Genomic DNA, 25805 nt, shown 5'->3' on the forward strand with positions numbered 1-25805 from the left:
CGGGTAGATTCTTCAACAAGTTGAATTTTATTCTATCCAACCCTGGAGCTTTATTGTTGCACGAGAGGAGAGCCATTGAAAATTCCAACATCGTAAATGGAGGCTTCTTCCGTAGCTACTATGAACGCGTCGCGAATGGTCTTCAGTTCGGGGACAGAGTCCGGACAGACCTTTTTGGCGAAATCGAGTATCCAGCGATCTGAATACTCCTCGGACTCATTCGAAACGTCACGATTCCGCATGCGCCTGGCGGTATCCCAAAGAGTGCTCATCGATGTTTCCCTCGACAACGCGTTCACAAACCGCCGCCAGTATCCGCGTTTTTTTGCTTTTATCAAGCTCTTCATTTGTCTATCCAGTACATCGTACTTTCGGAGCAAATCGATAGTGCCTTGTTCTCGAAAGGCCAAATACACCGAGGACCTCCGCGCGTACAGGTCTGAGCACTCTTTGTCCCACCACTTGGAGGGAGGGCGCCGTCTAATCGTTACCCCGGGTATCGGTTTCGTCTGAGCTTGAGTCGCGGCGTCGATGATCAAGCCAGAAAGGAACGCGTATTCTTCCTCCGGAGGAAGTTCCACGTGGGACTCGATTCTTTGCGATATTATGGTCTCATAGGGCTTCCAATCAATGTTACGTGTGAGGTCATACGCATTATTGATTGGATCCGTTGGAGTTGACCCATTAGCAATTGAGATAACGATTGGTAGGTGATCACTACCGTGGGGATCATTGATTACTTTCCACTGGCAATCTAACGCTAGTGATGTCGAGCAGAGGGCTAGGTCAAGCACGCTTTCGCGTGCTGGAGGATTAGGTATACGTGTCGCTTCCCCAGTATTCAAAAGTGTCATATTGAAGTCGTCGATTAAGTTACACATTAAAGAAAATCGGTTGTCGTCGTACAGCGATCCCATAGCGAAAAGTGAGAATTAAAATCTCCCAATATCAAAAAAGGCGCGGGAAGCAACTCAGCTATATCAGTGAGATGCCTCTGTTCAATCCGCGCGGATGGAGGGATATATAACGAAACAAGACATAGGTCTTTTCCATTCATATTTGTTTGAATGGCAACGACTTCAATATTCGAGATCGAGGGGAGATCTATTCTGAAGAAGGTATAGCACTTTTTAATTCCTAAAAGTACCCCTCCACCGTGTGAGTCTCGATCTCGACGAATAATGTTAAAATCGTGGAAATTGAGTTGATCGTTTGAATTGAGAAAGGTTTCACAAAGCGCAAATGCGTCACAATTGTATGTATTTATCAAATGAGAAAATAGATCGAATTTGGGGATGATACTTCTGCAATTCCACTGTAATACAGTGATAAATTTCCTAACCTCTTTCGCCGTATTAGTCATCAAAAGATATGATAGCTGAAATGAGGGGCCAAGTTGCTGTGAGTTGCTTCAAAAAGATTTTCACTGTAGGAAGAAGGGCAAGAAGAATATTTTGTAGGGGATCTGGTATGTTGAATGTTTCAAATATCCAGTCCACAATATCAGAAAATTTTATGAACCCGGCTTCTTTTTTATCTTCTGATCGAGAAATGGGTGCACGAGGGGTTTTTGGTGCCCCAGGAAGCGGTGGGTACTCCTGGTTAGATTTGAAATTAAAACCGGGAGGTACTTGCTTCGGTTTTTCTTCACCGCTTCCTTTTTGTGTTGGCTTATTGGTCATTCCGCTAGGGGTTATCTTGCGACCTTTGCGAGAAAGATTAGGAGAGTTGATCATTCTCCTCTTCCTAGATCCTTCTGGCATGGCATAAGAACACCCTTCGACGGGATCGTCAGATGTACCCTCATCGGTTGGCAAGAAGGAAAAGATGTTTCCTGTCGAGGGTGGCTCAGCACTCTTCAGCATTTCTGCGAAAGAGCGCTTTGATCGTTCCTTGAGGGAACGCTTTATTTTTTCCTCGCGCTGTTTGTACGCGGGACACGCCGAAAGGTCATGCCGAGTTCCCTCGCAGTAAAGACACTTTTCAGTATCCTCACTGTAAGCGGTCTCAGCATGATTGCCTCCGCACTTGCTGCAGCGTGCCTTGTTGCAGCAGTAGGTGGCTGTATGACCTAACTGCTTGCAGTTTTGGCAATGCATGACCCGCGGTACGAACAGGCGTACAGGCAGACGAACCCTGTCCAAAGAGATGAAGTTCGGCAGTGCGGATCCGGCGAATGTTACACGGAAGGAGTCCGAAGGGAAGAATTTCTTCTTCCCTTCTTCGATGGATACTGAATGCAACTGCTTGACATCCAGTATCTTTACATCTTGAATCAGGGGGTTCTTGAAGCAGCCAACCCCGTGACGCAAAATGTTATCGACCGTGAGGCTTCCTTCGGTAACCACACCGTCGATCTCCACGTCCTTGGCAGGGATGTACACGCGGTACTCTCTCGTGAAGAGCTCGTAGCTAGCAGTTGCGTTTGCTTGCTTCAAGCTACTCACGACAACTCGCAGTTTGTTCGGTCTAACCTTTGTAATTTCGGTTACGTCCGAAAACTGTTTTGCCAGGTCCTTGCCTATTTGTATAATATTAAGAGGCTTCTTTATGGGCCTAAAAAAACTATGAACGGACCTTTCGAAGCATCTGGGTAGGCTTTCACCCGTGTTGCCGGTACCCTTGGTACGGGGCTAGGTAGCGGGGAAGGTAGAGGGGAAATGATGGGGGAGATCTCAATCTCTTCCCCATTTGTTTCCACATCCAGGAATAGTTGCACCTGCATGTCGTCCATTTTGCGGGAGCATTACGCTCTACCGCACACAAACGACAAATATTCGAATGTGGGGGAGGGGGGAAATCAAGTAGTTGATATTAAATTTTAAAAACAATTTTTCAAACTACAATGGATCAAAATAAAAAAAAAGACAGTAATACTAATACTAATAATAATAGTAATAATAGTAATAATAATAATAACAATAATAATTATAATAATAATAACGATAATAATAATATCAATAATAATATTAATAATAATAATATTGATAGTAATAATATCAATAATAATGATAAAAATTCTAAAGTGAATACTTCACCAAACGTCTAAGTCACGACCTCGCGGCTGATAGTAGGATTAATCGAGTGTCTCCGCAGAACAAACAATGACGATCCAGCTTCGTGTTGTGACACAGTGGCCGTATCCTACACGCGACCTTGTAGATACCACTTGTAGTTGACTTTCACTCGCTCGATCGTATGGTGGTCCGTGCTGCTAGCGGGGTAACAGCGGTGCGGGAGAATTATTCTTGCTGATATATCAGCTGCGTATCAGATCACTGGCGGGGTAGCCTGCCCCTACCAGTGTGCAGAAGATGTTTCTGCCGATAAACGGCAGGCTATTGTTATCGCACAGCACAAGAACTAATCGAAACAAAAACACCCGTACGATAACTCGTGTATTGTTATTTTGCGAATCAAACGGAGATAAACAATTCGCGTCTAATCGAGACGAAAGCAAAACAACGAATGGGTCAGTTCATATTTTGGCTATTTTTATTACTTTTACATTATAATGCATGAAGATTGAATATGGGCAACCAGCCCTCGAATGTGTAGGTTGAGAATCAAGGGACGGTTTTTCAACATCAGCATCATAAACATACACAGCCCTCTCCTCGAAAGTACCGAAAACGCCGAGGAGGAATTCTACGCGCAGTTGGAGCGTGAGTACGATCACTGCCCACAACATGACATCAAGACCTTCGTCGGGGATTTCAATGATCAGCTTGGCCTGGAGGAAGAATACAAACCGGTAATTGGAAGGTTCAGCGCGCACTAGCTGACTAACGAAATGGCCCTAAGACTTATCGACTTTGCGTAGTTGTACCTGCTTCCAGCCCAACCTCCTACCCAAGTCACCTGGAGGTCACCAAATCAGACAGAAACACGGATCTACCACGTTCTGATTGATTGTCGGCACTTCTCATACACTTATAGGAGCGCTAACGTCGATTCGGACCACTACGTGGTGATATTTAAGATGCATTCAAAACTCTCCGTGGTTAACAACATTCGGTGCCGTATCCCGCCAAGGTTATAATCTCGCGCGGCTAAATTAACCTGAAGTTGCCGAAATGCGTAGTTTTCGTTAGAAGCTGAACTGCCAGATGAGGACGAGCTGAAAAGCCCCTCTAGAGTTCTGCTGGAATAACATCAAGTCAGTCATCAACAGCGTAGCGGAGAACGTCATCGGACATGTGGGACGAACCCAACGAAACGAGCGGTTCGACGACGAATGTAGGAGGATGATGGATGAGGAGAACGTTGCACGGGTGGCTAAGGTGCGCCGTGCCACTCCACTCGCCAGTATGTTGAAAGACGCAGACATAAGAAAATGCAGCGAACCCAAATCTTCCGGGAGAAAAGCGCCGCCTGAGAGGAGGAATATGCAGAGCTGGAACAGTGCAGCGTTTCCCGCAGAGGCTGAAATGTGCCGGAATGAAGATAGTAGACGCAAAAGTTCAAGCATACATCAACCGATGTGTCCTCTCAAAACGCACATTAAATGCTCTGGCTTTGAACAAGAAATGTATCGAAAGGATAACGCAACAGTTGCATAATGAATACATTGACAGAGATCGAAATCAGAATATGTATAATACACACAAAATCGTGGTGTTTCCGTAGACTCCGGTTTTGAACAAACGATCAGCCTCGTGCATCCCTAATCACCAGCGTTGCCAACCCTACAGTTTGTCCTGGTGTAGGACAACTCCGGGCTACCCTACCAGGAATTGTGATATCTTGTTAGAAGATAAATCGACGCGCAATTCCTGTACGTACGGCGCGGACCGTACGGAATCACTTATACTTAACGATTGATTTGTGGTTTACATGAGAACTTACGGCTAACCCTAGAGTGTATTTCGCGAGAGACAATTTCCCCTCGCGAAATCATTACCTATCCTTATTACCCTAATGGCCTTTTCTCGGCCTGTCTCTATTTTAGAACACTTAATCTAAGTTCTACTGAGAGTGGTGCGCCGTGCGCTCGTCACTCTACCTTGTTTACAAACAATTTTCGGTAACTCACTTCTCGCGCGTCGATGAGTTACCGTCCTAACAAGTATCCAACCTCGGACTTTGTTTTGTTTTGATATAATTTGCTTACGGGTGTCGGTTTTCGTCACCCAAACCAAGCGGAAGACTTGGCTTCAACAGTAAGCAAGCTCTGACCTACTTTCGCGCACAGCTGAAGGCTGCGCCAACGTCGAAAAGAATGCGGTAGGAAACCGTCCTCTTTTCGGGGTTCTAAGTATGTCACCTATTGTGACGGAACCCTGTAGGCATCTACGGGACGCGTGGGGTCAGATCGTCATCGAAACAGCTAAAGGTTGAATATTTCCAGTTTCTTTTTAAAATTGTTCCAGTTTTATCCAGTTTTCTGTTCATCACCACATTTTTTGAACTCATTCCCATTACAAGTATGGTCTTTTCAGTATTTTGTGCATTCATGCCCCTCGGTTGTAAGATTTTATTCGAAATCTACTTAATTTCAAGTACACCAGTAACTATAATCTCCATCAGTAAAAAATTTTCTTTCAGCCTTTTTGGTCACATGCAATAATACGGTGCAGCATTTTTGAAGCGAAAATCAAATAAATTTATATATCCAGTTTTCTCCAGTTTTTTATTTTGAATTCTTCTAGCTTTTTGTAAAAAAAGGTTGGCGAAACAGCCAATAGCGAGCCTTGTCAAATTTACTGACGCTGGTGCCAGTAACGTGGAACCGAATGCATATGAATAAAACCAGAGTCGTCGTTAAATGCAATATGTTTTGAACATATCCAATGTCTTTTTAATTGTTATTGGTTCGATGATGTTTTTGAATGACCGGATTCATGAAAGTGAATCGATCAGTTCTTATTTGGATTGACCTAGTCAGTACCAAGATCATCAGTATTGATTATTGCTTGCACTGCTTTAACGATAGCAGCATTCTGAAAAATATTACCAATACCAGTACAAATCATCATGGCAATAGACCTTTTTACGTACGAATGTGTTAGTGCCACTAGTTGGGGAAAATATTTATAAATAGCTGCTTTGTTTGCAGTGCTATGTTTTTAGCAGCTGGACAAAAATTCAGTTGAACACTCATTATATGTTTTAAACTTGTTTCTGAATAAATTTTCTCATTCGTGATCAGAACTCGGAAGAAGGCGCTAAATATAATCTACCAAAAATTGTGAAAAAGTGATAAAAGTCTAAGCAACGAGATGCGATGATTTACAGGTTGGAAGAAACAAAAGCAACTTTACACGGGCTTACACGTTTACTAGTGTGCGTAGGTGAAAAGTCACTCATCTTCATACTAGCACTGGTTAATACTTCAAAAGTGTTTTGATTTTGAGCCGTCCAATACATGGAAAACATTCGCTAGAGCACCAAATGCGTTATGAACAACACACATTTGTTGTACTGGTTCCGAAACAGTACAAAAAATGCTATGAAAAGACGCAATATTGATATGGTTACGCACAGTCCAACTTTTGCGTGTAGTATTCTGACGGACGATTATGAGGTGACCGAGAGGTTGTAGGCATTGCTAGCTTAAGTAATGAAGGTGGTATGGATTGCTGTTAGTCTTGAACCGCTGGCATTGGAAATAGTATGCAATGCCTACAGGAAGGGTTTGTCGTGGGTTGCTGTCACACCCCCAACGCACCTGCACAGATAGGCCATAGTTAGACCACCGCGCTTTCAAGCACGGAGCCCGCCATCCATCGTTTTTCCGAACACCAAGAGCAGGCGAAATATATGGGTGACATATGGTGTGGAGAGTTAAAAAAGCCTAGGCTAGGATTATTGGCGCGATAATTTAGACGAGGTCAATGTCTTATGGCAAAGAAAAATGACCTGCTGCAGCCTCAACACTCACTCGTTATACAGATTCAAAAATGAACGGTCACGATCTTCAAAAATTTTAAAAGCGAGAAGACAAGGAAATCCAAAGACAGGAAAAAGTTTGTAGCTATAGTGAACAGCAAGTAAGGCACTCTCCATGCCGCTTAACAATTGTCTTGTCACCAAATCTAATCAGGCCAAAATATAATGCATATTCCCCAGAGCCCCGCTCATTTACATTTAAAAATCGTCGAAACAGATAACCCACGTTGGATCCATCACCGGTGGCTGAAGACGTCGATCAGTGGCAATGTGGGCGGGAAAGGCCGCAAAACAACGCCTGAAGAGGACGGAACGCTAAGGTGAACAGTGTGTTAACGGTGAAACGGGGCCCCGGAGAAGTACCAAAATTAAGAAAAGGTTAGCTGAGATCCCTGTCCTACATGCCGCCTACAAAGTGCTTTTCCGAACCATTTTCCGCCGACTCCGCTAGCAAACAGATTTGTGGGAGGCTATCTGGCCGGCTTCGTAGAAGGACGGTCTACAACGGACTAAATCTTCACCATACGGCAAATCCTCCAGAAATGCCGCGAATACAAAACCCCCACGCATCAACTTTAAAACGGCGTACGGCACTGTCATCCTCAGAGAGCTATATGGAAGCTCATGGACGAAAACGGCTTTCCGGGGGAGCTGACTAGACTGATAAAGGCTACGGTGGACGGGACGCAGTGCTGTGTGCAGATTTCGGGTGGATTTTCGAGTCCATTTGAATTCCGCAAAGGGCTTCGACAGGGTGATGGTTACTCCTGATTACTATTCAACATTGCGCTACAGGCTGTAATGAATCGCACGGACATCAACACGCGGGGTACGATTTTCAACAAATCCAGTCAATTTGTATGCTTTGCTGATGACATGGACATTGTCGGCAGAACAACTGCGGCGGAGGCTGAGCAGTACACCAGATTAAAACGAGAAGCATCGAGGATTGGGTTGCAGATAAATACGCCTGAAACGGCATATACCGACCGACAACGCCTAGGCAGTAGCATTACGATCGACGGCGATGAGTTCGAGGTAGTCGACGAGTTTGTCTATCGTGGCTCACTGGTAACTGAGAGCACTATGGGCTCCACAAGCAACTGTAGTCGAACAGACTAAGCCCCCGTATAAAGTGTAACCTTTACAAAACGCTCATAAGACCGGTTGCTCTCTACGAGACGAGTATGAAGCGTGAACAATGCTCGAAGAGAACCTGGGAGTGCTTGGATTTTTCGAACGACGGGTACTAAGGACGGTCTTTTGCGGTGTACAGGAGAACGTAATATGGAGGCGGAGGATGAACCATGAGCGTAACTCTACGGCAAGTACGAGTATAGCATTTAAAGGGTGGCCAACGCTGGCCGGATACGCCGGGTATGTATACTATGGGCTGAAGATGTCAGTTTGCTGTATTGGTGTTTTTTAATCACGACTTATTTTTGAAACGGGGTTTTGTAAAAATGTTATTGTTAAATTTTGAAAGTCAGAACGGTTTGGCAAAGTCTTCGGCAAAGTTGAAGAAAGAATGTTGTCTCTTCGAAAAAAATACCTACACCGTAAACATTTTTTCAAAAAAAAAAAACTATCTACAAAAGGTTAGCTTAATACTGATGGTTGCTTGTTCATGGAGAAATGAAAAAAAAAATCCTTTAAAACAAGGAGAAAATTTAAAACTAGAACGATTTGTTAAACGGTATTATGTCCTTGGCAATGCTTTACCTAGGGGGACCGCGAAGCTCTTGTAAATTTGACAGGTAATTTTTTTTTTTTCTAGATACCTCTGTGAAGGCGGATTTTCAATTCTTTTCTGTATTAGAACTAAAACGTGAAACAAATTAGACTTGCAGAACGATATGAGACTAAAAAACGCAGCCTCGTATAGCAAAACTTGTAGCTGAAATTCTTCTGGGGGGCCGCGAAGCTCTCTTAGCTTCGCATAGGGGGCCGCGGAGCTCTTGTCTTTAGCAAAGGGGCCGCGGAGCCAGAAAGGTGGGGAACCACTGCTGTAGATGGTAACTTTGTCCCTCCAGAAAAAATACACACAATAAAACGAAAAAATATCAGGAAAACACATAAATAATTTGAATATAATAAATATCTAAAAATAAGCACATTTATCGAAAATTGGTTTTCTTTTCTTTTTTTTTAAGTTTTGTAAACGCTGTATGTTTTTTGGAAGGAAGGGCAAAACAAGATTTTGTCGCTACAAAATTTTTATCATCGATAGGCGAGTGCCTGTAAATACTATGACAAAAATAATGTCAAAGCTAAAATTGATTGTCTGATCGATTTAGAATCTTTGCATCTCTTATTTTCAGTTTGATCTCTAGCACAAACCTATATTGAAAACTGATCGACAAAAGCGAGAAAATACCCTGTAGCTCAAACTGAAAACAGGAAGATTGTAGCTTTTAAACCATTCCTGCGAATGTTGATGCTCCCAGCCAAGTCGGAAGTGAGTTGAGTCTTCAGAGACTTTTATGAAGTTCTCCCGCATACGAAAGTATATAAAAGCGACGAACCCAGTGAGCAATTACTATGCGGCCTATTGACACACTGCTACATTTGCTAGAGGCACCTGAATTCGTAGAAATGGGTAAAAAATATTCTTTAATTTTTTATTTTTGCATCAGCTGACATTCAAACTTTGATTTAAGTTCAAAATTCTACTTGAAAATTTTCATGGTGAAACAAATAGCTCTTTAATACGCAAAATAGCTTATGTCAATTGTGCATATATTTGATGAATAATAAGAATTTGAAGCTCATTTTTCGAGATAAAAAATTGCTCTCCACCGGGATAGGGTAAAGGCAAAAAACAATGTGCAAAATAAAATTGAGAATGGAATGACAACAGCGTTGCCCCATTTCGTGAAAATATTTCTAACGTTACACAACGTTGCTCTAGTTATCCCAACTTCTTGTCTGCCGGCTATTCCTGCTGCATTTACTAAGCCCTTAAAACTGTGATATGTGATTTACCAGGGACAGTATCTCAAAAACGTCACTGGCAGAAAAGCATTCTAATGACGTTCTAACCAGTGCGAAACACGATCTGTGACTTCATGAACTACTAAAACGGAACGCTTTCTGCTTCTTTACTCGCTTTTGCAAAAGAAAAAAGAGTAAAACCATTCTCGTTTCCACCATTTATCATCCGCGCGTACCAGCAGCATGCACTAGAATAGCATCCTTTCATGCAAGTACCGTTAACATAAATTAAAACGACTTTCGGGTGATATCGTTTATTTCGGATCAGTCACCGAAAAACAAACCATTTCCAGCTAGCACAGGTATTTTGATAGGTAAACTGGCAAATTTATGCATTATAAATAAATATCACCGATAACCCTGTATCAATACAGTCTTGTTGACCCTATTTTTGACGCGTAGTTAGTGCGAATAAATCTCGCATCCTTATTGCATGTCACGTCTGCGCGAGTAGCCCGCAACCATCAGCCGTTTCGCTGTTCGCAAGCGTCGTTCGGCATCCGCCTTACGTTTTCACACAAGCAGAGCGGCTGCTCTGGTAGTATATAGAATAGAACTAGAAAACGCCGGTGAACAATGGAGCAATTATACCGCCTGAGACATCCAATTGGAATAAACTGCAGAACGATAGAAACGTAGTATTAAATTCGGGATGCTTGTCGCTAGCATCATTCAGAACAAAACGGTTAATTCAATTAAATTGGACTAAATTCCACGTTAACCTTTGTCCGGTATCGACGGACGGATTGGAAGCACACCGTACAAGTCTATATGCCAATTTCAATTGAATACGAAAATCTCAACATAAATAGGAGATGGCGTAAAACATTTATCTTCCCTCCGGTTGTACAACCCAAGCTGAACTTTTCGACCGAATGGTCACATCAGCATATGCATTTTTCAATAATGTCAAGCCCGATGTCCTACGATAATGAAAGAATGGGTTGAATGAGCTTAGCAAAAATAAAATGTGGCATAGAACCAAGTATCACTAGAACGACAGACTGTATGTATGTGGATGTATACGTACAACGTATCCGTGGATGGCGCTGTCAGACGAACAGATAAGCACCGATCTGCTGCACGGTTGGACGTGTCCCCTCCCCTGTGGCGTTTCCTTAATTTTTCTCCAACTTCCTGAAATATCCGACCAAGAACGGGAAAAAACATCCAGCAACCGAATTCAGCGAAGCAAAAAAGGTAGTTTTTTAAAGTGTGTGTTTTTCTCTCTCCTCTTCCAAGTCACTTAACCAGTTCAGCCGATTGCCTAAGGTTAGGAAAGAATGAGTTAGCCGGAAAATGACTTTCTACTTTATTCCGAGAAGAAGTATCTTGTTTGGTACTTGAAAGTTAACTGCTGTGCAGAAGCGGGCAAAGGAGTCTTTATAGCTACAGATTGATGAAATCTGATTCTTATTTTATCCAACGAGATACTTATTTTATCCAACAATTTTCGGCAAGAGCTATGAAACAAAATTTAGTGATTAGCATACAAGCCTTAATACGACACTGGAAGCTAGCCTTTGGATGTTTACATCCACAGTGCACTATACCCGTGTGTAAAGAGTCAAGATACCAACTCGAGAATTGTCCTCTGAAGAGAACTCCATGCCAAAGATTGGTTTACAGTTTTTTTTCTCTCGCTCTGTCGAATGAGTAGCATCACAGACGGCACGTCCTCGTGATTTCACTCTTTCACTACGCTGAGGCGGAACGTTTCTAGCCCCCAACTTGTGTTCGGCTATAAAATCCAACAACGACAAGATTAACTAATGACTGAGATGGAGTGCACTGATAAGAATCTAACGCCACCGGAAAGTGCATTCCGGAACGGATTTAATTGGATAATTTTGTTTGTCGGAAACGAATTAAACCTACTTTGCAATCCAAACAAGGGGCAATTTAGTAGAGAACTGGAGAACTGGGAAACTCGAATGCTGTGGCTGCATTGGAAAACGAGAAGTAGCTTGAGGAACTTTTGCTTGTTGTATTGAGAAGAATTACCATAATCGTGTAATGGTAAACATTGATATGTTTATTAGTGCTTCAAATCGATTTGATTGTCCTGAATTATCAAGAGAATCCAGTTATTCCTGCTCTCTTGAGAACTTCACATTGCTTTGATAAAGTTTTTTGGTTTCTTATTTCGTATGTGGTCTGGATCTTCTCTCAGATGTTGGTAATTACTGCTCATTAATAACTAATGAAACTATACTAAGTAAAATATTTTTGGGACCATTTCTAACAACGTCAGATTGAAAAAATGAACATTTGTTAATTATTATAAGATAAATTGTTCCTTTTATCTGGCTAAAGTTTCCCGAATCTTGGGTAATGACTGTAATTATTTAGTAGCGAAATCTTTCAATTTATCTTTTCTATTTTTATGTTCTTCTAATCAGTAGAACAAGGTGCAGTCCTGCTTCAAAACGCGTTCTAGAAGATTACAGTGTTTTATATTACCTCTTAAAATACTAACCAGAAAGCGCACCTTTAAAGTATTATCATTTCGGAACTTGATAATTTATCAACACGGTGTCATTCCACGATTAATATGCTAATCACTTCAATTAGAAAAAAGCTTTTTTCCCGGATTGTGGCTATGCTAAAATATCCCTCTAAGCAAACCCCTAGAATTCAGCACGTCCAATAAGCTACCATTTGTCTTTCGTCTTTTTTCCCTTCAGATTTTATCGCCACAGATTGTGGTACAAATTACTCTCTATCGTTTCCTATTTATCGTAATGTCCTGAAAACCGCTCGCTCATCGAAGCCAGAGCTCTACATAAATTCTTCTCGAAGAAGCACTCTTCTGGCTGCTTGAGACAACTTTTATCGATGCCACTTTATCTTGTTTCAAAGCCGCCACTGCAGACTGTTCATTGAACAAGCCACTGCCAATTGGTTTAAACGCTGGCTAATGAAACCGCCCATTAGGTTATTGCTAATTTACAACAAACTAAGTGGTTTCGGCTTACTTAGTAAAGTTCTTCTTCAATTTCTTTAAATGTGCTCAAGCAAGTGAAGGAAGGCTTTAAAGTGAAGCTCAATATAAGATAAAACAATTTCTAAACTAACAACTGTAAGAAAAGCTCTCCTGCCTCGAACGCCAACAAGTAGGCAAGCAAAATCCCTACCGCTGTAAAGAAACATCAACAACTCTCAAAGCTTGTTAGACGTAAACCTCATCATTCATCGATACCCAACCACCTGCGAAGCCACAACAGCAGCAGTTCACATTGTGAATGAAAAGCTCCAGCTCGCCTTCAAGCTTTTACAATTAATTAACCCCCCGCGATTAATTTCACGAGCTTAGGCGGTAATCCGCGTGCGGTGCCTCGGGACGCCCCAAGAACCAGTTGTTTGAATAATGAAACGGATTCATTACCATCTTTGATTCCGCTTTCCTTCTCCGTCGTCGCCTGGAAGGCAAGGGGAGGAATATAATCCATGTGGCATCTCGAACGAAGCTACGCTGAAGCTACCTAGTACGGTGCTACGTAAGTGCTTTAAAACTAGAGAAATATAATGAAACTTCTCCGATTAAATTAAAACAGCGAGACGCCGCAGTTCTCACCATACACACTCCAGCAAATAAAACAGTGTGGTGACGTAACGGGATATACACGGGAATGGATCGCGAGGCTTGAAAAAAGAATTAACAAACAACAGCGGAGAAATATCTGATGCAATTTTAAAGTGTTCTGAAATCATTTTAAAATTCTTTTTGCGACTTTAGAACTCTCGACACGTGTATCGTAACGGTTAACCGGTCGGCTGTAAAATCGTCCCACACTGCTTCCGGTTGGAAACAACTTTTTTTTCTCTTTTTCAATATCAATAAGTGTGGGGGTTTCCCAGCGCATTACACCAAATTTATTAAGCAAAACACGATAATCGGACAGTCATGATTATCAGCGAAAAATAAACGGGTTGTTTCAATATGGGAGTTTTTTTTCGGCAGAATGATCAAAGTTCAAAAAACCGATAAGCGGCGTGTGCGGTACAGGGTTACGACTGCTATAATGAGTTGCCATTTCGGCTCTTATTTGCTTCGATGGTGAATTTTACCACAAGCTATCAACTGCTAATTGCTTCTGGATTGCACTTTACGCAGTTTCGTTAAATTTAGCACAAAAAAGTCCACATTCTGTTATGCAACTATTCGCAAACAGAATGTGGATTTTTTTCTGCTAAATTAGTGAATTAGTGTGAAGAGATGGGTCTGTGAAAACAGTTCTATAAATTATTCCCAATACAATAAATATAACAATAAATTGGTGGTGTTTGTTGCGCTTAGATCAAAAATTCAATTATGTAAATAAAAATTAAGATTTTAATATAGACTTTAGGCATAGGCGTCAACTTTGGGGGTGCAAGACACTTTTGCCCTCCCAGTAATTTTTAAGAGGGGTAACGTTTCATTTTTCTCTCTCAATAACTCTAGAAAGCTGGCGTCTCTTTTTTTTCGTTTTCTTGATAGTTTCATTTGTTTTATTTTTTTAAACTTCACAACGTCCACGCCATGTTGCAAAACTGTGGTCTATGATAGATAATTATTATCAAAACTGCCTACCAACCACTTAGCGTCAATGCTAAGACGTTTCGCAAGCAAAAATTTCAAGCGATATATTTCTAGAAGTTCCTAAAAACTTGATAAATCAGATATTTTCGATTTTCTCTTGAAAATATAATATAATGTTACAACAAATGATTTCATTCCATAACATTAATCTTCTAAATGGGAAAAGGTGTAGTACATCAGCATTTCCAAATCATTTCGAGCTTCAATGCATGAAACCAAATCGCATGTCCCATACTTAAGATTCGCAACGTCATGCGAATCGATAATTTATTGCTACCCCGAAAACCTAAAGCTCAATGAACTCACACGAAAATTTTCTATCATTCAGCAAATCACCGAAATCATGACCGGATGTTATTTGACTCATCACTGACTTCACTGTTCCCACACATGACTATTTTGCACATTATTGTTCATAACATCATTTTATTCAAAGGTTCGTTTTTGCCTTAGATTGTTCGTTGATTACTGATCTAAAACAAGTTTCTATTTCTTGAAAGATGATTGGGAGCTTATAAGTTGAAATTTGCCAAGACTTCTGTGTTGCATAGTCTTTGCGTAATTACGTCGTCGCTTTTTTAAACCATCCAAGTTTATGACAATCAACGCGTTTCATAGAAATGTAAAGGTAGAGTGCTCCAACCAAGCTTTCGTGGAGCATTCAATAAAAGTTGTTTTTTTACTGATCCGGTACGGTTCATATGTGTATGATGATATGGCGACCAGACTATTCTACAATATTCCAACAGGGACCAAACGTGTGCAAAATTATCAACTTCATATTGAAATACTTCCAGGTCAAAATGTTTACGTATTTCATGAAAAAAAAATTATTTTTCTTTTTTATTTTATTTACGACAATAGTGACGACAGTAGTCTTAATAAATAATAAAAATTAGGATGAAGTCTGCGAAATGTTTAATTTTTTCTACTAATTCATAAACTTACAGGATGGTTCGCCAAACTCAAACAATTCTTCTACGCTCGAGAAGCTCCTGATTGCAGTGGTAATAGGTGAGCAAATCCCAAAAAACGGGCACCCAATTTAATCGACCGTTTCTGATTTTCTGAACTTTGGGAAGACTTTTCTAAAGGCAAAAGATGTCATTTTGTGCTTTTGGTTTAATTTTTTTAACCGGAACTCATTTTTGAGAAGCTATTGACAAATGCAATTTTGAAAAGGTATTGATGATAACAAATATTTCTGTTGCCAAAATAGGAGTGACGTTTCAAAAAAGTTGTAGATAATAATTTTATCTTTCCAAGAAAAACACATACACCAAAAAAAATTATTTACTTTTTGAAAAAAAAAATCCAAAAGAAAAATTAAATGTTACTCAGCTCATATTTTATTTTATTTTTTTAAACTACAACAGATTACTTAAACAATGCAACCGGTCCAATCATGGAGAAATCAAGAAAAAAAAACCTGCTCTACATCGTTCACAAATAAGATAAATAGTAGCGAACCTAGATGAGAACCTTGTGGCACACCTTATATCACATTCACCACTGATGATAAGCTGCTTTCTGAGAAATTTATATCGCTAAATTGCTAGATACTGCAATTATGTATGGGAACATTCATGAATGACGTAGCGTTAGAGGGGAGAGGGGGGTGTTCGCAGGTTTGTGACGAAATGTGACGAGAGGGAAAGTGGGCTCAAGGCAGGCTACGTAACGAATATGGAACTAAGTAAAAAGTGGCCTTTTTCCTTCAACTCACGTCTATGAGTCAAATTTTCAATGCTATCACAGATTTCTTCTCTGTCTTCTTTTTGGAAGCAAACGTCAAGTATGAATGACTCCGACGAGAGAGGGAGAGAAGCAAAACAGTGAATGACAGTGTTCGAGAATAATTATCGACAGTTTCCGGCCCTTATTGTTAACTATCGATATCTAATGACAGCTTGATAGCAATAGTCTTATGCACAAAACAAAAAAATGTTGCTTTTGCGGCACGACATAATTTTGGGAGAAACCTGCCCGACGATTTCAGTGGAAGCCAGGATGCAAATGATTTGGACCGATAAAACAGAATAAATACCATTTCTTCGTAAATTGAAGATTTTATGTTTGAATTCTTGATACTGTGATGATTTTGTTCTATTTGTTGTTGTTTTTATTACAGATTTGTCTGCGGAGATTCATTTTCAATACTTCCTTGACTTTTCTTGTTCATTAATGATACAATGTATGTTTTGCTTTTCTCCTAGAAAGGTATAGCAATCACTGAAAAAACTTAAGGTATAAAAGTGCTCCAAAGGGTCGAATCTCGTATATCAATCGACTTAGTTCGACGAGCTGAGCATTTTCTGTATGTGTGTGTATGTGTGTGTGTATGTGTGTGTATGTGTGTGTGTGTATGTGTGTGTGTGTGTATGTGTGTGTGTATGTATGTAACGGTCTTCCAATCTCACTCGATTTTCTCAGAGATGGCTGGACCGATTTTCATGAAACTAATTGCAAATGAAAGGTCTAGTTGCCCAGTAAGACCCTATTGAATTTTATTTTAATCGGATTTTTAGTTTCGAGGTTATGTATCAAAATGTGAAAATCACAAAATTTCATTATTTCAGAAACTACAAAACCGATTTGAACAAAATTGGTATCAAAAAAACGGGCTTGTTTTTCGAACCATTTGTGAAATAATTTTATAATGATTGGACATGTAGTTCAAAAGTTATGCAAAGAAACGTGTTTCAAACACTGTTTTAACTCCCTCACTTTTCTCAGAGATGGATGGACCGATTTTCATAAAATCGGTGTCGTATGGAAGGTCTTGTTGCCCCATAAGACCCTATTCAATTTTATTGTTGTTGGACTTTAACTTTCTTCGTTATGAATAATAATGTGAAATCAGGCAATGACAAGAAACATGTTTCTAAGACTGTTTGAACTCACCCACTTTTCTCAGAGATGGATGGACCGATTTTCACAAAATAAGTTGCAATAGAAAGGTCTAGTTGCCTGATAAAACCCTATTGAATTTTATTATAATCGGACTGTAACTTTGTCTGTTATGTATCAAAATGTAAAAGCTATGAAACTCCATTATCTCAGAAACTACACAACCGATTTGAACAAAATAGGTATCAAATGAACGTCTTTAAAACCCCTGAATAACGAATCTTATGATGATTGAACATGTTGTTCGAAGGATATGAAAAGAAACGTGTTCAGAAAACTTTATCAAATTCACTGGTTTTGCTAAAGATGGCATCACTGATTTCAACAATCTTAGTTTTAAATTGAAGGTTTAGTTGCTTTATTGGTACCCATTTAATTTGATTATAACACTGGTTGACAAAATCGAAAAAAAATGCTGCTCTAAAGCTCATAATAATTGCCCTAGAAAGAAAAAAAATCACAGGAAAAGCTATGATTTTTCATTTTTTCTTAGTTTGACCTTCGGGGCAACACTTGTGTTGACCAGTGTAATCGGACTTTATTATTATTAATGGGGGGGATTTGTTAGTAGCTTAAGTATTTATGATAAATATTAGTAAATAATGAGTATGTGTGTCCAATCACAAATGGTGACTTCTCAACACTGTTAGAAATTTGTAATTTTCATTATTAGGATTTGTTTGCTTTCGCAATTAGGACTTATCGTTCGTAGGGATTTAAAGCTACTTGTCAGAAAAGGGGAAGTAAACTTACAACTAACTTAATTGCTAACTTATTGGCTATCAAGAGAGCTTATCGTAGCAATTGAGGATTGCAACGATTTTTGTCGAAAATTGTTAATGATTTTATTTGACATAGCTTCTAATGGTTCAACACCAGTAAGTCTATGTAATTCGAGTGTACCAAACCAAGGAGGACGCTTTAAAATCATTTTCAGAATTTTATTCTGAATCCTTTGGAGCGTTTTCTTCCTTGTTGAACAGAAACTTGACCAGATCGGTACAGCATAAAGCATTGCTGGTCTAAAAATTTGTTTGTAAATCAAAAGTTTGTTCTTTAAACAAAGTTTAAAATTCCTGTTAATGAGAGGATATAAACATCTCGTATATTTGATGCACTTGGCTTGTATACTCTCAATGTGCTCTTTGAAAATAAGTTTTTTATCATAAATTAGTCCCAAGTACTTAACCTTGTCGGACCAACTTAAAAATAACCCCATTCATCTTGACAACGTTATTATTGTTTGGCTTGAGGAAAGAAGCCCTAGGCTTATGCGGAAAAATTATCATTTGAGTTTTAGAAGCATTGGGAGAGATTTTCCACTTTTGCAAGTAGGAAGAAAAAATATCTAAACTTTTCTTCAATCGACTGCATATGACACGAAGACTTTTTCCTTTTACGGAAATGCTTGTGTCATCGCAGAACAATGACTTTGTGCATCCTGGAGGCAAATCAGGAAGATCTGAAGTGAAAATGTTGTACAGGACTGGACCCAAGACTGAACCTTGAGGTACACCTGCTCTGACAGGAAATCTATCAGATTTGGAATTCTGATAGACAACCTGCAGAGTTCGATCAGTAAGATAATTTTTCAAAATTTTGATTAGGAAAATTGGAAAATAAAAGTTTGCAATTTCGCAATCAAGCCTTTATGCCAAACACTGTCGAATGCTTTTTCTATGTCTAAAAGAGCAGCTCCAGTGGAATAACCTTCAGATTTGTTAGCTCGTATCATATTAGTAACTCGGAGCAATTGATGAGTTGTGGAATGCCCATGGCGAAATCCAAACTGTTCATTTGCATAAATTGAATTTTCGTTGATGTGTGACATCATTCTGTTAAGAATAATTCTCTCAAACAGTTTACTTATTGAAGAAAGCAAACTGATTGGTCGATAACTTGAAACTTCAGCTGGGTTCTTATCCGGTTTGAAAATTGGAGTAATTTTTGCATTTTTCCATAATTTGGGAAAATATGCAATTTTGAAGCAGCAATTGAAAATTTTCACTAAAAATTCCATTGTGCTCTCAGGGAGATGTTTGATTAGTATATTAAAGATTCCATCGTCACCAGGTGCTTTCATATTTTTGAAATTTTTAATAATTGATTTAATCTCATTCAAGTTTGTTTCAATTATTTCTGCAGGTAAAAAATTCTGGAAAGAAATTAAATCAAATTGACGTGTGACTTCATTTTCAATTGGACTCACAAAATTCATTTGAGTTATGAACACTCTCAAACTGCTGAGCAAGTCTTTGAGCCTTTTGTTCATTGGATACAAGAAAACGTTCACCATCTTTTAAAACTGGAATAGACTTTGAAGGTTTCTTAAGAATCTTCGACAGCTTCCAAAAAGGTTTTGAATATGGTTTCAATTTTTCAACTTTAGTCTCAAAATTTTGATTTCTCAGAATATTTTAATGCTTCCAAAGCGGAATCAATATTCACTTCGTTTTGCAAATCAAGCTCATTATTGAAATTTCTCTCAATATGAGTTTTGTATCTTTCCCAATTAGCCTTGTTATAATTAAAAACAGAGCTCATAGGGTTTAAAACTGATTCATGTGATAAAGAAAAAGTTATTGGAAGATGGTCAGAATCAAAGTCAGCATGTGTGATCAAATCACTACATACATGACTTTGATCTGTAAGCACCAAGTCAATTGTTGAAGGGTTTCTTACAGAAGAAAAGCATGTAGGACTATTCGGTGACAAAATAGAATAGTATCCTGAAGAACAATCATTGAATAAAATTTTGCCATTGGAATTACTTTGAGAATTATTCCATGAACGATGTTTAGCGTTAAAATCGCCGATTATAAAAAATTTCGAACGATTTCTGGTGAGTTTTTGTAAATCACCTTTAAAATAATTTTTGAGCTCGCGTGTGCATTGAAATGGTAAATATGCTGCGGCAATAAATAAAATCCCAAGTTCAGTTTGAACTTCAATTCCCAAAGTTTCAATAACTTTCGTCTCAAGATGGGGAAGAGCACGATGTTTGATTCGGCGATGAATAACAATTGCAACTCCACCGCCGGAACCCTGAATCCTATCATATCTATGAACCACGTAATTGGGATCATATTTTAATTTTATGTTAGGTTTCACAAATGTTTCAGTAATAATTGCAATAGGCACATTATTTACTGTTAAAAAGCTCATTCTCATTGGCCTTCAATGAGCGAGCATTCCAATTTAATATTTTAATTGTTTTATTTAAAATCATTGCTAAATTTTAAATTAGAAACAATTTTAATAGTAAAATTTGTGCCTATTTGAATGGCTTCAAACATTGATTTTGCCTGCAACATGGCGTTCATAAGATCGAGCATTGCCTGTTGCAAAAAAGAAAGTTTACCTGCCGTAATAGGCCCCAGGCAGTTGACATTAGAAAAAATATTTTCGGCAGCAATATTAGCTGGAGTAATAGGTTCTAGCGTGTTTTGCTTACCCATATTAACGGTCATTTTCGAACTACCAACACTAGGCGGCATAATGTTCGAACTACCTGTAACCTGTGCATAAGTTAAACGGGTATGCAACTATGCGTCACTGGTACGCTTGGAGAATTTTGTTTTGAAGTTGGTTTTAATTGAGAAATTGAATTTTGTTTACCTTGCCTTGCCTTAACAATTGCTAAACGGACTGGGCATTGATGAAAATTTGACATATGGTTGCCGTTACAATTCGCACAGCGAAAATTATTACTCTCTTTCACAGGACATGTGTCCTTTTTGTGAGAAGAGTCTCCACAATTAAGACATTTTTGGTCCATGTTACAGAATTTGGAACCATGGCCATAACGTTGCTTTTCATGCTTTTCACCTCCGCCATACTTACTATAAATTTCCCACTTTACACGCACATTATACAAAGCATGTGCTTTTTCAAAAAAATTTAAGTTGTTAACCTCATTGCGGTTAAAATGAATTAAATAATTAACAAGGGAAATTCCTGTTCTCTGACTGTTTTCGCCTCGTGATTTTTGTTTCATTAGAATTACTTGGGTAGGGGCTATGCCAAGTAATTCTGTTCAAGTAAGTTTAATCTCATCAACGGTTTGATCGTTGGTGAGACCTTTCAAGACAACCTTGAACGGCTTGGCGTTCTTGGTGTCATATGTAAAAAATTTGTACATCTTGTCAGTTAAATACTGAACAAGACGATCACGACCCTTTACTGAGTCGGCTAATAAGCGGCATTCACCTCTACGGCCAATTTGATAGGTAACTTTAACGTCAGAAACAAACGTTGAAAGTTCCTTTTTGAATATATTAAATTCAGAAGAAATAGTTACCACAATATGTGGAACTTTCTCCCTTTTTAAAGATTTTATATTTTGTATAGTTTCATTATTAATAACTTCCATTTCACCAGCTTCTTGCTCAGGCAAAATATCAAAAGGATTGTCACTACAGACACTCGAAGTGTCAGAAAGAGATGCCTCTCTTTTCCTCCCCGCAGCGATGCGAGGTTTCTTTTTCCGTCCAGCCATTTCAGGTGATACGAAAAAAGTTAAAACAAATGTTAAATTCAAAAGTAGGTAGTCTTGAGAAAGACTGATGGGAAATAACTTGCAGGTAGTCTTTAAAAGACACACTGACAAAACACAAACTTTGAAGCTATAGGCAGTCAAAGACCAGTCCACAAGCAACCGAAAAAACGTCTGATCTGTAGGACAGTTCAAGACGCACTGTAATCGGACTTCCATTTTATCCATTATGTGTTAAATTGTAAAAATATTGAAAATCTCTTCTTTCGAAGATTACACGACTTATTTAAAGAAAACAGGTGTCGCAAATTCGGATTTAAAAATGAAGTATGAAGTTGATTCCTGGTCTCTGAGCATCATCCCGGGTACTGAAAAACTCACATTGGGTAATGTTTGTTCCTTTAAGACTGATAGAAACCGGAAGATACTGTCTAGAAATTTAAAATCGCGTCTGAAGATGATTTCTGGCCTCAGGGTATCATACCGCTTCTTCAAATCGTACTGGATGATATTTGTCACTTTGGGCTTTAGATCGGAAACTGTCACCATCTTTGCCATAGAAATACCCAGATTTGGCAGTTCGGAAATTTTATGATGGATTCTATGATTTTATGATTATCAGGCAACCAGAAGTTGTCATCTGAATTAAAAATTGGGTTTTAGGTCGGATTCTGGCTACTGGGTATAATCCAGGTTTCAAGAACCCCTATTGATTGGTATTTGGCCATTCAACTGCGTTTAAGAATTTCAATTTCACTGATAAGATCATTCAAATTAATGTATAAGGAACAACATTTAATTATACATTATTTGAAATCTACTGACTAACGTTGACTTAAAGAATCTGAATATAAGCAGCATATGAGTACAAATCGATTGTACCACATTCAAAAACAAAATCGCATCATATAGTTGAAAGAGTTTAATGTTATTCGCATGTATAGTTGTAATTTATATTCTTATCGTCGGTTTCGTGCAACACTGGCACAACTCAAAAAACATAGTTTCGAGAAAAACGCGTTTAAAAATTTGCGTCGAAAATTTATTTTTCGATTTTCAAGAAAACTTTAAAGTTTAGGATTACCAATCCTTATTTAATACCTTTGGGTCTAACTTTATGGAGAAATTTCGATTTGTGCAGCAAAGGCACTTCTACTGATAACTTTGGAATTTTTTTGATTTTCGAAATGGGATTTCGTGTGATGAAACTAAACAGTATTTGGCATCGTTTGCCATCAAAAACTCAAAAATGCAAAATTTTGAGTTGTGCCAGTGTTGCACGAAGCCGATGATATGTTAAGTTTTAAATATTCGGTATAGTTGTGCTGTTGGCTACCAAAAATTTGTTGTTTAGAATGAATAACAAATACAGCAGAAATAATCAAGGTGTATTTCTTAAATGTTGGAGTAAATCTATTTTAACAAATTATAAGTTCGAAGGAGAAAGGCTGGGTCTCGCCGCTAGGTGGATTAATTTAGGTTTTTGATAGTAAAACTTGCTCGTTATAAAGCTACCATATTATCTAAAGTGGGGTCTGCATCTTTGTGAAGAAATGGAGGAGAGGGGGATCAACAAAATTTAAATAAAAACTGCGTCATTTCTGCATGCTCCCTAAGTAGTTGGATTTTCGAGATAAATTCAGTTTCTAATACTCAAAACTGAACGCACACTAGCACCACGTAGTGGTCTTACTCTTAATTAAACTGACCAGAAACTTAAATTTCTTGACATCCTGAACAACTTTGCTGAAGATCGCTTTTTCTAAGCGGTTGAATTCACGAGATAAAGTAAGTAGAAAAAACTGAAAACTTCATGCCCAATAGCAACACGTTGTGGCAGAATTCCAAACTAAACCAACCAGAAGCCCTTGATATTCTGAGCAACTTTCCTGAAGACCACAGCTATTTGAGTGGTTGTATTTTTTTGCTTAAAATACTCAAAGCTACATGAACATTTGCGACACATAGCGGTGCTAGTGTGCATGTATACCAACCAGAAACTCCTAACCTCCTCAACAGCTTTACTGAAGACCACACCTCTCTAGGTTGTCAGAATCACGAGTAAGAGTTACGTACATCTGCTTATTTTAGGTCATGCTAAACTTTTCGCAGTGTTACAATATTCAAACTGGGTGTTGCGACACTACAAACAAATCATTGGAAAACTAATTGATCGTTATATTGGAACAGTTTATATGAGAATCAGTCCATTGAGTAAATATTAATTTACCTATAAAGATAACAAATCAATCACATAGAGGACATTCAGGCCAAGAAAATCATCATGGCAGCCTTTCTCGATATTAAAGGAACATTAGATAATGCATCTCAATGAAAATAGCCATGGAAAGGCATGGCATAGGAACACAGAAAGTAGAAATACTTGCTCAACACGGTGACACATCCATACCAAGAAACACTACTAAAGAAGGGCCTCATATCGGGATACTATCACCCTTGCTGTGGTCATTATCCGTAGACGGCCTTATTCCAAGCCTTACTAATGGTTTTGAAGCTATTGGTTTTAAAGATGATGTGGTGATGTTGGTTAGGGGACACCCCGACTGCGTTATTTCTAACAGGATACAATCTACACACTGAATCCTACAACTCAGTGGTGCAGGTGAAAAAGGCTTAAGTATAAATCCCTCCGAAACACTATTAATCTCTTCACTCTAAAAGGGAAATACATTATTCCCAAACTGCGACTGTAGGGCACCAACTAAAGCTATCTACTGAAGTCAAATATTTGGAAATCATACTTGACCAGAAATTTCGCTAAACGCTCAAATCGAGCAAGCGATCGCCGAGGCACAAACTCTCAAGCTTAGTAGAATACATTATATGTATAAAACAAAAATCAGGCCGGGAATAACGTACGCCTCGTTAGTTAGGTGCCCCAAACCGACTGAATCATATATTCAAAAAAGGGATGTTACGGATGTGATTTTTCAGATATCTGCAGATGCGGATGCGGATGCGGATATGTGATTACGGATGCAGATGTAGATGCGGATGTCCATTTTCATGCGGATGTTCCGCATTCGCAGCATCCCTTGTTTTATTTTGCTTATTTCACATGGCCATGTCCCTTCCCAATGCAAAAAATATTTAGGCGAGTAGCAAATACACCAAGGAAAATTTTTCTTCAAAATTTTATGAAGGCATATTTTTTTTCAATATCCGCATGGTATGATGCGGATGCGGATATCCGTAACATCCCCAATTCACCCAAATATTGGTATGTGCATCGTTATGCGGGGCAGAAGTACTCCGTCCAAAGTCTTAAATGCAGTGATTCAACTTCTTCCACTTCATCAGGTGGTTCAACTAGAGGCGGATTAAAGCGCCCTTAGACTGAATCGGCAGGCTAATCAAAAAGAAGGAGATCTAACTGGACACCTATGAATACTGAAAGACTCAGAAATAAGAATTTTATTAAAAGTGGCGAGAATTAAGTAGAAATGAAACCAAACTTTGAAACTCTCTGCAGAATAATTGAGACAGAACGAGAAAGTTGAGATAACTCATTTTGCTTTTTTACAGATATTTCCAAAATGAATGATTCCGTGGGAACGAGAGTCACAGGTCCAGGAATCGATAAGGCGGAAATATACGCGATAATAAAAGGTGCGGATTCGTGTCTGAAAAAAATTACCGACACACAAAAATATCCATTTTATGCTATAATCAGGCCGCACCCTAAGCCCTGAATAAGAGCAAAAGTCCTGGTGAGGTGATAAACTCAATATGGAGTGCATTGCCTGAATCAACTCGCCAAATAGTGATTCCGGTGCGTCAAAATTAATAGTGAAGCATTTATTTGTTTGAGATACCGAACCCCAAAAGAGTACACAAATTTATAAAATAATAGTATAAAGAGTGTATAAATTCTTTGAATATGTAATATAATAATGATGCTTTGCATTT

General features: G+C 38.9%; 1 protein-coding gene across 5 annotated transcripts in view; it reads left to right on the plus strand.

The window, feature by feature from the left end:
- Window positions 1-25805, plus strand: part of LOC129720980 (Ig-like and fibronectin type-III domain-containing protein 1) — a 326155-nt gene that overhangs the window by 208633 nt on the left and 91717 nt on the right. For 2 of the 5 annotated variants that reach the window (XM_055672974.1, XM_055672972.1), the window contains one exon: window positions 15421-15484. The exons of the other annotated variants lie outside the window; for them this stretch is intronic. The gene's annotated coding sequence lies outside the window, so the exon portion shown is untranslated. The remainder of the gene's footprint in view (window positions 1-15420; window positions 15485-25805) is intronic. 5 annotated transcript variants of the gene reach the window in all.

The sequence above is a fragment of the Wyeomyia smithii genome, chromosome 2 (assembly GCF_029784165.1).
Source record: "Wyeomyia smithii strain HCP4-BCI-WySm-NY-G18 chromosome 2, ASM2978416v1, whole genome shotgun sequence".
Classification (NCBI taxonomy): domain Eukaryota; kingdom Metazoa; phylum Arthropoda; class Insecta; order Diptera; family Culicidae; genus Wyeomyia; species Wyeomyia smithii.